Source organism: Pipistrellus hanaki (genome assembly GCF_964339955.1).
Source record: "Pipistrellus hanaki genome assembly, chromosome: 18".
Lineage (NCBI taxonomy): Eukaryota > Metazoa > Chordata > Mammalia > Chiroptera > Vespertilionidae > Pipistrellus > Pipistrellus hanaki.
This window is the reverse complement of record NC_140520.1, coordinates 8,067,149-8,082,489: the sequence shown is the minus strand read 5'-3', so window position 1 is coordinate 8,082,489 and position 15,341 is coordinate 8,067,149. Positions and strand designations below refer to the sequence as shown.

At 37.4% G+C, this 15,341-nt stretch overlaps 1 long non-coding RNA gene across 1 annotated transcript; it reads left to right on the top strand.

The window, feature by feature from the left end:
- The first annotated feature begins 10,797 nt into the window (after positions 1 to 10,797).
- On the top strand, positions 10,798 to 14,922 carry LOC311612276. Its single transcript, XR_014793267.1, has 3 exons — positions 10,798 to 10,835; positions 13,696 to 13,854; positions 14,381 to 14,922. It is a non-coding gene; the product is annotated as an uncharacterized lncRNA (long non-coding RNA).
- Positions 14,923 to 15,341: the final 419 nt, after the last annotated feature.

Genomic DNA, 15,341 nt, shown 5'->3' with positions numbered 1-15,341 from the left:
GTGTCCTCCTACTGCCTATAAATGAAATACAACAATTAGGAAAAGGACAAAATGGAGAATCACTCTCTGATTGCCAATCACTTAGATGTGTTTCTGGCTTTGTCTAGTTTCTCTAAAATTAAGGCTCTAAGGGTTGACTGGTTATCTGTCCTCATTAGAATATATACATGAAAGGTAGAAGTAGTTTCCCACGGGGAGGCTATTAGAGAAGAGGAAATACAGAGAATATACAAATGGGATGATCTGCTTGGGCAAAACAAAACAAGATCTCTCAGATACCAATGTAGGCAAATAAACCCCCGTTTAAAGTCATTATTACTTCTGGATTCCTCTAGGGCTGGAAATCAAAAAAACAGTTTCAGTCCTACTTCTTTTATTTCATATAAAATATTAAATATTTGTGTTATTTATTCCACAGTGGATTAAAGGAAGAAAACTAAAATGTATTGAATGCTTACTTACTGTGTTTTCAGACAATTTCCTTACAACAACCCTGCAAAATCGGGGATTAGGAGAGTTTAAAAAAACTTCCTGAAATACACATAGTTGGTAACCAGCAAAGTGGCAAATTCAAGTCAGACCCTGATAACTCAAAGCCCAGGTGTCTTCTATCCCACCAGGCTACCTAACACAGAACTCTAACACCTAGAGAACATACATCAAATGTTGGTTTCCCTTACTTTCTTTCCTCTAAAAATCAAAATCAGTTCATGTATCTTCTTTTAGATAGATCGGTGGAAAGGAAGGAAGGAAGGAAGGAAGGAAGGAAGGAAGGAAGGAAGGAAGGAAGGAAGGAAGGAAGGAAGGAAGGAAGGAAGGAAGGAGAGAGAGAGAGAGAGAGAGAGAGAGAGAGAGAGGTCTAAATTTTTTAATGTTAACTTTAAATGTTTTTAATTGAAATGCTTAATGTTAAAAAAAAAACTTCTCCATATCTCACTCAGCAGTATCTTTCCTTCCCTTTTGACAAGAGGAGCTTTAAAAGACAATAATTCAACCCTTCTTCTTTCTCAAATTCTCAAGCTGAATATTGTTTACCAGCTCTGAAGTTATTGAATTGCTCAGCTGGTTGGGTGTCTTAAAAACCAATCAACCAGGCTGAGACCAGTTTGGCTCAATGGATAGAGCATCGGCTTGGGGACTGAAGGGTCCCGGGTTCAATACCGGTCAAGGGTATGTACCTTGGTTTCGGGCATATCCCCAGTAGGGGGTGTGCAAGAGGCAGCTGATCGATGACTCTCTTTCATCGATGTTTCTAACTCTCTATCTCTCTCCCTTCCTCTCTGTACAAAATCAATAAAATAAATTTTTATTAAAAAAACAAAAACAAAAAACAATCAACCAATAAAGAAACAAAATAACATCTCACTCAAACTAATTTATTCCAAGTAGCATTAAAAAATGCATTAAGTCAGCAACTGTTAATTGGTGCAATTTCAGGGCTGGACAAGAGTTATGTTGCCTCCCAAAGCACACACATACACTTTAGACTTGAATATTTGGGGGTGGGGAAGGGAGGGGAGTAGGGGAAGACCTGATAGTCTTTATTTTCTAGGAACATTACTATCTAGTTCCTACTGCTCTTTTCTTCCAAGTCCTTGCCTCACTCTTCCTACTGCCTTTCCTGGTACGTTTTGTCAGGCTCAGCTGCCAAGCCTGTAAGAATAGATGGTTGCACTCCACCTATGTGTGACAAAATACATTTTCATAGCTGTCCTTCATCAAGCAATCTGACAAAGTGGGCTAGACTGATCAATCACTCTCTGATAGTTTGATGACAGAATCCAGTTGATCCAGATAATGAGGGTGTTGTCAATAGAACATCAGCACCACTCATTCACTCGTTCATCATTAGAGAGAAGTTTTAATAACTAAGATGACAGACCCTGTACTTAGCACTGAAGTTACAAAGATGAGAAAGGTACCATCCTTGTCAAAAAATAAAAAGGAAAGAGAGAGTAAGTCTCATACCGCGCGCGCGCGCACACACACACACACACACACCACCACCACCACCACCACCACCACCATACCAAAGGGACAAAGGAAAGTAGAAGATTTTGGATATGTCTATTATCTTGATTGTTTGTTGATATTACAGGTGTTTACACGTGTCCAAATTCATCAAATTACAGTATAAACATTAAATATGCACCATTCTTAGTATATCAATTATACCTCAATAAAGCTGTTTTTAAAAACTAAAGAACAGATTATCCAGCTCAAGCTATTACAAACATATAGAACTCTATCCACTAACCTGAGAATATGCATTCTTCGAGGATACATTATGCAGTCAGAAAAATAGATCATTCGGGCTACCAAGGAATAAATTCTGGAACATCAATATCATATAGCCTACAGTCTCTGATCATAATACATTAAATAATTAATAGTAAATAGCTTTTAAAAACTTGGTTCTGATATTCACCTTATGAACCTATCAGTTCCCAGACATTAGACTATGCAACCCTTCTGGCCACACAATGAAGCCAGGTGCGCTCCTTTGGGGCCTCCCCTAATTATACTGGGGTGTGGTGTAATCAAAGTCTAAAGCTAGGCTACACCAATAATCAAGGAGATTATCAATCAGACATCTGCCTAATCTACAGGGTGTAGGTGATGAATTATGATGGACAAATAACCAGGAGGCTTGCAGAAGGAGACTAAAGTCAAAGCTGATAAAAAGTGGGTGTAGAATGATAGAGGGGTCCTGAGGTTCTGGAAGTTCAGCAAGATTTCCATCAGGCAAAACAAATACTGACCTTCAGCAGGAGGAATTTAAGGATGGAAGTTCCCGAAAGCTCAGGAATCAGGATCAGGTCACCTGTGCTGCTACTCTAGCTTTGATTCCTCTCAGTTGGGATAGCAAGGTCTCTACCTGGTTTCTTGTGTCTCAGTGTCTCATGTTAGGATCTGTTCTTGGTTTTTCAGCTTTTCCTACTTCCCAACTTAAAAATTCTGGCCTAAAAGATAACCCTAGGGTCCTGATCCCCACTAACTGATATTGTTGATTCCAACTCCCTATCACCTGCCCATCTAAACTCCTTTCCTAGCTTCTCCATCATTTCCCCCCAATAATTTTCTTCTATCTACCTGTCATACCATACTTTTTTGAGCTTGCCTCTCTCAAAGTTGCCTATCAAGACTCTAAACCAAGCATGTCAAACTCAGAGGCTAACACGGGCCAAATAAATGGGGCATGAGGCTCCTGCAGACCCCAAGTTTGACATGCTTGCTCTAAACTATTGCCTCTTGTTCTTCGCCCTCCCTCAGCCCCCACATCAATGTATCTGTGAGCTCTACTTTTGAAATGTCTGCTCCCTTATCCAAAAGCAACACTTTTGTTTTGAAACTTTCTCTTCTTTTTTCAAACTGCCAGCATCCTTGAATGTATCAAAACTCAATTCACCATCCATATTTTTAGCAAAGTTATTTTAAATAAAAATAATCTGATCCTGTCGCTTTTCTACTTAAAAAAATCTTCAGCTGTTAACTAGTATAAATAAGATAATATTCACTTACCATGGCTTTCAAGTCCTTTCCAAAAGTCCTTTCAAATCCATCTCCTCTTCTTTCCCACACAATCCAATCAATGCATTCTTTAGTTCTCAGTTCAAATACCAACTCCTTGTGATTGGTCTAAAAGAATGAATTAAAATAAAGGAGTGAAACTTTATAAAACTAAACAGTTCTGTACAGCAAAGAAACAATCAAGAAATTAAAAAAGAAACCTTTAAAATAAGAGAAAATATTTACAAGCCATATATCTGATTAGGGATTAATATCAAAAATACATAGAGAACTTATATAAGTCAATAACATAAAAGCAAATAACCCAATTTTAAAAATAGGCAAAGGATCTAAATAGACATTTTTGGGAAATTGTATAAAGGTTCCTCAAATAATTAAAAATTGAATTGCTATTCAATCCAGCAATCCCTTGCCTGGGTATTTATATCCAAGAAAATGAAATTAATTATCTCAAAGAGATATCTTTGTCCCTATGTTTATTAAAACATTATTCACAATAGGTAAGATATAGATCAACCAAAATGCCTTTCAATGGATGAATGGATATAGAAATTGTAGGATATATTTATAACCTGGAAAGTTATTCAACCTTAAAAAAAATCCTGCCTTTTGTGACAACATAGATGAGCCTGGAACTCCAAATGAATTAAGTCAGACAGAAAAAGACAAATACTGTATGATATCACTTATATGTGGGATCTAAAATAAAAATTTTAAAAAAGCCAATGTCATAGAAACAAAGAATAGAAATGTGGTTTGCAGGAGCTGGGGAGTAGAGGAATAGAAAAATTTATGTCAAAGAGTGCAAGTTTTCAGTTACAGGCAAAATAAGTTCTGAGGACCTAATATTAATCATGGTGACTATAGTCAATAGTATTATATTGTATACTTACAAGTTCCTAAAATACAAAAACAAAAAGTTCCTGGCAGTATAATTGAAGCATTCCCACAACCCACAAAAAAAGTGTTAAGTATATGAAGTGATTAATTATCTCAATGTTGGTAATCTTTCCACGATGTGTATCAAATCAGAACATTGTGTACTTTAAATGTATATAATTATATTTGTCAATTAGTCTTCAATACAGCTGAGGGAAAATGTTAAAAATAGAAGAGAACGAGTTGCTTCCTCATCTGTTCTCGCATAATAATTTATAAATGCCTTTATTATAACACACATCACATTGTTTACATGTCTGCTTTCTTCATTAGATTATGAACTCTTTGAGGACAGGATACATATCTTCTTCATTGATAGTCCTCTGACAAGCATGGTGACTGGTGAGAAGTTAGCTGAAAACAAATGCTTGTTGAATGAATAACTGATTCATTCATCTCTTAATACTCTGGCCTATCTCTTAATCAGAACTTCCCTAAGATACCTGCAGAAAATGTCCCTTCAGAATACATCCTAAACTATCTATATATATAAAAGCTTGATATGCAAAGTACCCCCTGGGGAGTTTGACCTACCGGGAGTTCCATCACTCGCTATGACATGCACTTACCACCAGGGGGTGGTGTGGAATGTAAGGAATGAAAGGTCCCCAGCAGCCACTAGGGACCCTACCTGTGCACAAATGTACACTAGGCCTCTAGTTATGTCTATAATGTCCCTAAACACAAGGGAGCAGGTAAGAAAGAGGAGCGGAAGTTTATTCCAAGTTCCAAACTCTCCTGATCTTCCACATTCTCCTGTAGTCACTGGCCTATTCCAGAAGCTGGCTGAACAATGACAATGGTAAAATCTGGTCAGAATGACTATAATGTCCTTGCCCTAGCTTGTTCTTGTATTCTTTCTTCTCCCTCTCCCACCCCCTCTCCCCCAATTTCTTAATGCTGTACCACTTGTCACCAAACTCAGTGTTCCTATGGGACATAGAATGGTAACTAGTCCTTCTTTTACTACTGATATTCGTCTTGCTAATATGGCCACTCTAAAAATTTCACAATCTCCCTGTTGATAACCATTCAAAAGTAAGTCATGAAGGTTTTTTTCCTTAACTATATGAGGTGATCTGTTATTTTTCCATTATTCCATCTATTATTTTTTTCCCCATTTATTGCTTTTGTTCCTAATTATTTGAGGGGGAAAAAAAACTTTCCTATAACACAGTTACTGCATAGATGTAACTCCCTTCAAACTACAATGCTTCTGGCCATCTCTGCAATTGTGTCGAAGGAATTCAACAAACCACCATAATTTTTAGAAAAAATAATAGCTTATTGATATAAGTACTTCCTTGAGAATATCTTCACTATTCCAAAGATTTAACTTTCGTTGTCATTTTCTCTGTTCTGTCTGTATCACACAAATTCTCATTGTGTGCATATATGTTTGTGTGTGTCTCTCTTCTGCTTCTGCAGAAGCTTAAATGACATGTTTCAGAGAGAGAGAGAGGGAGAGGGAGAGAGAGAGAGAGGAGGCTGAAGAAAACAGAATCTGAGGTCACTATAGGCAACTTGAAAATTTTTATTGAGATCAACATTACTTTCCTTCACTTTTGTCCAGTCAAATACAAGCTCCCAGTAAACATGTCCTTGCCAGATGCTACTCCACAATTGTATGATTAAATAGGAATATCAGCTACCACTATGCCAAGGAATCCATGAGAATATTCAACCTGGAAAAAACCTCAACCCCAAATGAGCACCTCCCAGATGACGACAACTCTTTTAGGAAATCTTTAAACCACAAAGTCCAACTCCCCTTCACTCCTACAGCCTCAGTCACACATCCCAAAGGGCTGATCCCTTAAACTAGGACAACCTGACCCACATCAGCAGCCCAGAGGCATTATGGCAACATCTCGCCTTTCCAACAATTGAAGCAACTGAAGAAAATGCTGAGGGACAAACAATTGAATGACTGTAATTGAAATCCTATAATTGGTGATTTGTCAATAACTACTGACTTTGTCAAGTTTTCTTCATTCCTAAGCCAATACTGATAGCCACAATGTGTAAGTGCAAACACCAAAACACTTCTGAAACCATTTCATTGTCTCAGAACAATGAGATGAAGAATAGATTCTCTCTGAGGATAGAGAAGATGCATCTCCCAGTTCACCCTTCAATGAACACTAATTTTAAAGGCTTAAAGAAAAAAGTACTTTGGGATGTTGAATGGAAAAAGCTAAAATGCCAGAGGGATCAGCTCTATTGGCAAGAAGTAGGGCAATGAAACCCAAAGGCTGTCCTGTTCATACTATGAAGAAGAATTGATAGTTCTATTTCCTTACAGTTACTAACCTGCACTGGTCAAAGAGCCACCTGAGCTGAGCTGAATCAAGTCAGACAAGATTATTTACTTGTGTGTTGGTGAATACACAATATACAGATGATGTATTATAGAACTGTACACCTGAAACCTATATAATTTCATTAATCAATGTCACCTCAATAAATTCAATTAAAAATTAGATTTACTTGGATCTTAGGATTACAGCTCTCAGGTTGAAACAGGGATTTTTCAGACTTCAACCCAATATTCCTCTATATAACTCCCCTCCAAAATATCCCTATCTCATCTCCAAGTAACTGATATAACCTTGGTGTGATGCAGAGAGGATTTGGAATGAAAAGTCCTTGGTTGGAGGCCTGGGTCCCGATTCTTAGATTTATCAGTCATACAGCACTAGACCTACTTATCTTCAACTACAATATGAGGAGACTAGACTAGTTAATTGCCAAAATCTCATCCAGTTCAAGATTCTCTAGGCAATGACAGAGAATGAACTAGCCCCAAAGATAATGGTTTTCATGTTTGGACAATTCTGATATTAAAAAGTTCTTCCTTGTACAAAGTCAAAATATGTCTCCAATGGGTTCTGTCCATTTATCTGAGTTTTTTATACAACTTAAGTATAATCTCTCTCCCATATAACCACCATTCATATAATGAAGACAGATATTTATCTCGCATCCATCTGCTTCTCACTTGGTTCCTTCATCTACATAATCATCCTACTTACTTTACTCAGAACACATAACAACTGTCCATTTCCCTATTAAAAAGTGGTCATTAGACCTGAACAAACAGTCACAGAAACAAGCTGACAAATGCCAAGAGAACAACACTGCCACTTACGTTGTTCTGGCAAATACATCTTTTAATGCAACCCAAATCAGCATTACCTTTTCAGCTACTACATCACGCTGTCACTGTCACCATACCCTTCTTTTACTCATGTGTTCTTCCCAGTCTTTATGATGTTGAATTTAGCAAAGTCAGAATTTTACTTTTATTTCTGTAAGATTCATTTTATGAAATTTGAGCTATTTGGTGAGACAAGCTGAAATCTTCTCAAATCGTTAGTCTATCCTAAGAAATTTTGCCATCTGTTGACATTTTCATCTAAGTTATTGATAAAATATAATGATCATAACATGGTCAATAAAACAAAAGTCCTGAAACAGACTTTTAGAGACTGCCCTCCATAATAACATAAATATGCAAGATTTAAATTTTCAGGCCATCAAAAGGTTAGATCCCAGTTTACCCCATCCTTTCTCTCTTGTCTCTTCTTTCTGCTGCCCCTGCAATAATACCTGCAGATAAGAATGCTCAGGACTTGGGGCACTTTGAGAGATCCACTGTTTTAAACAGTAAACATATAAAGAAAGATAACAAAAATAAAAGTCCACACCCAGTACAACGTGATGTACTGGAAATAATGTGGGAGTTGGAATCAGAAGACCTGGGATTGATCCTTGTTTTGTAACTTACTCGCTGGGTAACCTTGGGCATCATATTCCTATCAGTTTCCTCATCTCAAAAATAGGGATAATAATGATGACCTCATGATATTGTTCTGAACATTAGAAGCAATATGTGCAAAATCTTAGTACATGATTGGCACATAATAGGCATGAAATATAGTATTATTATTATTATTACAGCATGGTGAGAGAGAGATAAAAAACACAATAGCTACATGCACACAAAGACAATTAAAACCAAGAGGAGGAGAAAATGAATATTTGAGTTCTGTGAATGTTAATTAATTTTCCACAAAAGAAAGAAGTAATGGTCAAATAAAGTTAGAAATGACAATGTTAAAGTTTTTAAAACCCCAAACATTTTTCTATCTCATTGGCTCTAAATAAGATAATCTACATACTTACATTTCTTATCTGATCGTGTCCTAAAAATTGTTATAGGGTCCTGGCACACTAAAGATTGTGACCCAGGCAATACAGAGTAAGAAGAAACACAATTTGGGAAGTGGGGTGCAGGCATATAAGCAAATAATTAAAATAAAACATGACCAGTGTTACCAGAGAGATAAAGTTCTATATATGAGGGAATAGCTATCTATTTGTAGATATCAAGTAAGGCTTTATGAAGAAGATGATGATTATCAAGGGTCTTCAAAGATGAAGAGAAGGTAAAGTTGAGGGACTGTCCAGTTAATAAGGATAGCATTCAGAGATTGTGAACAGTGGTGGACCACAGAAGTTTCATCCAAGGAATTTTAATCAGTCTAGAGTTACTTTCACATAAAATAGAGGTGATAAGAGAAGCATCAAGAAAGATACAGATTTGGCCGAAACCGGTTTGGCTCAGTGGATAGAGTGTCGGCCTTCGGACTGAAAGGTTCCGGGTTCGATTCTGGTCAAGGGCATGTACCTTGGTTGCAGGCACATCCCCAGTGGCGGGGGGAAAGGGGGTGTTGGGGGGTGTTGGGGGGGGCGGTGCAAGAGGCAGCTGATCGATGTTTCTCTCTCATCGATGTTTCTAACTCTCTATCCCTCCCCCTTCCTCTCTGTAAAAAATCAATAAAATATATTTTTTTAAAAGAAAGATACAGATTTGTACCTATTGTGAAGGAGTTTGTATGACAGTAAAGCAGTTTGGAATTCTATAGGCAAGGAGAAGCCATGGAGGGAATGACAGGATGACATTAGGTGATTCAGGCAGCCTATTAGTAGAGGGGCTAGTTATGATACTGTTTACAAATGCTCCGTTGAAAGATGGTGAGTCCAGAATTAAAACTGCAGCACTGGATATAGGGAATAGGCCCACATACAAAGAATATAAGGCCAGATACAGTTTACATGATGTGGCATGATTATGGAGGTAAAGAATGGAGAGTAGTAAAAAATTACTTGATGTAGCTTGAGAAAATCAGAGGATGGGGATGAAATTAACCAATATGTGGGCATCTGTAAGACAGTACACTTTGTTATAGGGCATGAGAATAAGTTCAGATTTAAACACTATGAACAGAGGTAACTAAGACACATTCAAATAAAGATATAAGGTCCGACATAGTCTGGAAACCAAGAGCAAGGTCAAAATAAGAGTTTCCAGTATATTTATGAGAATAAATTTTTAAAAGCATGTTTTAACCCATAGGAAGATGTGGAAAATGTCTCTGATACACCAATGTGATAACCTTGAAAACAATGTAAAATAGACTAATGATTCTTGCCTAATAAACTCATGCTAGATCCTAGTGATTACCACTTATAATCCAAAAGCTCATTGTCTTGCTCTCTTCTGAAAAGACAAAATTAAATTTGCCTCTTTTCTCTCCCTTCATCATAATTTCTAAAAGAACATTCATCCCATGGCAAGTTCTCCCAGTATCCAGCAATGGAATTCATTAATAAAAAGGGACATGCAGCCTGATCGGAGTTGCTCAGTTGGTTGACCATGGTCCTGTGTATTGGAAGGTTGTCAGTTTGGTTCCCAGTCAGGGAATATACCTGGGATGCAGGTTCAATTCCCAGTTGGGGAGTGTATGGAAGGCAACCAATCGATGTTTCTCTCTTGCACTAATATCTCTCTCTCTCCCCTTTCTTTCTCTAAGGATGTCCTAGGATGAGGATTTGTTTTAGTGCAGGTAGGTGATTGTGATGTCTTCCTACCATAGCTTAAAGTTTCCCGTGAATACATATTCTATCCCTTTAAGGACAAGCATAAGATACTGCATTTATCAATATATATTTATCAAGCACCTACCAGGTCAATTTTTAAAAAGTAAGTGTGAACACTGCTCACAAAGAACCTATAATAGCCAAAGGAAACCTTCTATAAAGTCTCCAATATATGGGGTTTATATAATTTTGGAACTTAATCAATCAAGTACAGATGAGTACGTGAGGAAGTTAAGAAGTAAACACTAGAGAAATAGAGGTGGAGATGTGGGTGGATCTGGGTTTGGTTAGAAATGAATCAGACCAACCTACAGAGGATGGCTCCTCCTTGGACAGGCGGATATAAAAAGGTTATCATCACAGAACTTCAGCACCCAGCAAGCTCCTTCTGGCTGCATTCTACTTGCTCTTCTGGTGAAGTAAGTAAGAGGGGATGCATCTAGCTTTGCCTACTTGGTGTTGAGCATGATAGAATTCTGGATGTTCTTGTATTCTAAGGCAAAAAGTTCTGGGTGTGCAACAAGCATGTCAAACTCAAAAGCTAACATGGGCCAGATAAATTGGGCATGCAGCCCGTGGGCCACGAGTTTGATACGGTTTGTGTACAGGGTTCTTTACCTTTGCTGGAACTGTTACTAAAAGTTATTTCAATACAGAAGAAAAATAAGGGCATAGTGTTTTTTCTATGAGGCTATTTAGTATTCTCTTCATATTACTATAGTTTCCATTTATTCATTCAACAAATGTATATTAACTACCTTATTTTGCCAATTGCTGCTTTTAGCTGATTATGTAACAGTGAACAAGATAATCTCCCTACTCTTAAGAGGTTACATTTTAATAGGAGAAGACTTTCAGTAAGTAATGAATAAGCAAAATTTCACAGAGTAATAAAAATAATGAAGAAAATAAGTGAGTGATGAGGTAGAGTAATAGGAGGAGAGAACTTAGGTGCAGGAAAAGAATGGCCAGGAAATACCTCTCTGGAGAATTATCTTTTGAGCTGAGATCTTAAAGAGAAAAAGAACAAGTCAAGGCAAAGTTCAAGATTTTTAAAGCAGAAGTACATTTTTTTGAAGAAGAAAAAAAAGAAGCTAGTGTGCCTAGAGTATATTTAACTAGAGGAACAGGAGTATATAATGTCAGAAAGACAGACTAGGGTAGACCATGTAAGAAGGAGCATGGCAGAGTTTATACATCATTTTAAGTACATGAGAAGTCATTGACTGGGGCAGTAACACAATTGAGGGCATGTTTTAAAAATACCATTTTGGGCTGCTAAGTGGGAAAAGTGATAATAAAATCACAAAAGTCAGAGCAGAGAGATGGGTGGGCTGTAGTTTTAGGTAAGAGATGATGAGAATAATAGAAATGGTGAGAGAGAAAAACTCTTTGCTAGAGCCCAAATCTAGTTTATAACCCCATCTTTTTTCACCATCTACCCACCTCCCTCCCCTTTGGCAATTATCAGCTTTTTCTCTGTATCTATGGATCTATTTCTGTTTGGTTTGGTTTGTTCATTTGTTGTGGTTTTTTATTGATTCCACAAATAAGTGAAATCATATGTTATTGGTCTTTCTCTGACTGACATATATTACTTGGAAAAATTACCCTCTAAATTCATTCCTATTGTTGAAAATGACGAGATTTCATTCCTTTTTTTAATGCTGATTAATATTTCATTATGTATCTGTACCACATATTCTTTATGCATTCATTGATCAATAGGCACCATGGTTGCTTCCATATCTTCTTGGCTATTGTAAATAATGCTGCAATGAACACAAGGATGCATATATCTTTTAGAAGTAGTGTTTTTGTTTCTTTCAGAAATATGAAGATAACATTTTGTTGTCTTCTGGCTGCCACGGTTTCATTTTAAAAGCCAGATGTCAGTCTTATTGTTGTTCCTTTCAGGACAACATGTGTTTCTCTGGCTGCTTGTAAGATTTCCTCATTCTTTAAGTGTTCAACAGCTTGAATTTCTTAAATCAAATATGTAGGTATGGGTTTCTTTTATATATCTGCTTGAAATTGATAATATATTTTGAATATATGCCTGATAACTTTTATTAGTTTTAGAAAATCTCATTATTTAAAAATCTCCCCCAATACTGTACCTCACTTCAAAGTTAAATGTAGTCTCAATAATTATCACAATCTTGATAGCATTCTGATACCTGCACACACTCACACAAACATAACACACACACACACACACACACACACACACACACACACACACCAGCTTTTTAGTTGTTGTCAAAGAAAGGTTACTCTGAAACAACTTATAAGCCAAGGCACAAAGTGGTCTTTTTTAAACTGAATCATAACAGACCATCTAGTAACTTCCTATCACTCCTAAAATAAAATACACCTACACTACCCTATTTAGAAGATCTTCATTATCTGACCCTGCCTACATCTCTGACTTTCAATTTATATCACTCCTCATTTGACCAAATGTTCTGGAGTTGGGTTTGTTTTTGTTTGTTTGTCTTTCTATATTGCAAACATGAAAAGCTGATGCCCATGTTAGATACACTGCACAACTCCCTTTACCTCAAAGTCTTTAATCAATAAGGTTAGTTTCTTCCTGGTTGTCCATTTTTAACCCAAATATGTCGTTTACCACAAAATTTCTGATTGGTCTAAAATATCTCCAAAACTCTATATGCTATGCTATTCCTTAAGTGGCAAAGTAAAAGCCAGTCAACAACAACAACAAAAAAAAATATTATGGAAAAGCCATTAAAGTCATACCATCCAATTGAAAATATTGTAACCATCATGAGTTGTTTGGGGGGGGGGGAGAATATTCAATCAGAGTCACTTGGTTTTCAGGACATTATCTCTCAACAAAATGATCAATTATCAGATTTGCTTCTAGAGAATTGATTTTCAGCTAATTGATATGAGTAAATTCTGCTGCTTTTGATCAGTGGCTTCCTACTATCTTACTGTAGGAAAAAAGGATCGTCTTATCTTGGGCACAGTGAGATCTATGAAACTATCTAAATCCTGATATAAATGGGTTCATGAACAAGAAATAGACAGGTTTCATAATTCATTCAAACTCTCTGTTCATTTTCACTATGTACATAATAAAGCAAAGTTTTCAGAGCTAACTTCCATTTTAAAAGATGAACTTTAGGAGATAATGTAGGTTTAAAATGTGAAAAATCACAATAATAATTGATATGATCTAAAAAAAAAAAAAATATATATATATATATATATATATATATATGAAAAGTACACTTTTATTTCTCTTTCTAGGTTCAGCTATATTTCCAAAGGATGTCTACTCTTCTGGAAAACATCATTGCCATCATTGACCTATTCCATCAATATTCAGACAAAGACAAAGAAACTGAAACACTGAGCAAAGAAGAGCTGAAGGAACTTCTGGAAGTAGAGTTTCGCCCAATCCTGAAGGTAAAGATATTTGCCAGAATTAGAGTATAACACCTCAGTATTCATTAATAATCTCACAAAATTGAGTTGATCCCATATCAAAACGGATATAAATTTGTTTTCTCCCTTTATGTCTTTATATCCACCATACACATTCCCTCTATGAAGGATAATAATATGAATATTTAATGACAACGAAATAAATACCAGTTAGTTAGACCTTCACAATATTCTTCCGACATAATGAATATTAAGATAGTATAGTTCAAGTATTGGCTTTATAATCTTTTGATATTTGAAGTAGGAAAAAGAGGAACTTGGCCAACAAATCTTTTCATGTCATCCCATGTATTTAATATTTGCTTCTTTTCCTCTATTACCTCTAATTTTCCCCTGAGTCACAATAATCTAAACTATGTTAAAGACACCTGATTTGTTTTCAATTTAAGTAGCAAAAAATTCATACTCCCTAAATTGACTTTTCATTATTTATTTAACCATGTAAGTCAGCCTAATGGACCCGCCCTCCTATATATCTTCTGTACAGAATCCAGATGACCTAGACACTGCTGAAGTCGTCATGGACATCCTTGACATAGACCACAACCAGAAATTAGACTTTGAAGAATTTTTCCTGATGTTATTCAATTTGGCCAAAGCATTCAATGACTCTAAAATGAGAAAGAATTTCCGATCATCAGGACAAAAACAGAAAAAGAAGGGAAACCAAAAGAAACACGAAGAACATGATATAAAGGAAAACGAGGAGGAAGAGGAAAAAGAGAGAAAATACAGGCATAAAGAGAGTGATGGAAAGGGGGGGAAAGCAGACTTTGATACCAGAACAAGACAGGGACATAGTCATCGACGCTCGACGGACACCTCTAGGCAGTCAGGCCCGCATCATGCAGACACATCCTCTCAGGGACCCCATGGCTCATCCCGTGGGCAGTCCGGACAGAGCGCAGGAGGAAGACACCAGTCCCAGCACGGCCAGACCCTAGACAGCCACACACACTCGGGCACTGGACGTGGACAATCAGCTTCTGGGTCCAGGACCACCACACGTCAGAGATCCACTAGCAGTCAGGCCAGCGACAGCGAAGGACACTCTGGCCATTCAGATAGACAGTCTGGCTCTACCCATGACAGGACTGGATCCACTTCAAGACAACACCATGAGTCTAGCCAAGGCCAGTCAAGAGACAGTTCTACACACTCTGGCCCCCATGGAGGGCACAGAGCCCAACATGGGCACTCTGAGGACACCCGGGGACACCCAGACTCTGATGTAGGAACAAGACAGGGACATACTCATCGAAGCTCCACGGACACCTCTAGGCATCATGCAGACACATCCTCTCGGGGACACCACGTCTCATCCCGTGGGCAGTCCGGACAGCGCGCAGGAGGAAGACACCAGTCCCAGCACGGCCAGACCCTTGACAGCCACACACACTCGGGCAGTGGACGTGGACAATCAGCTTCTGGGTCCAGGACCACCACAC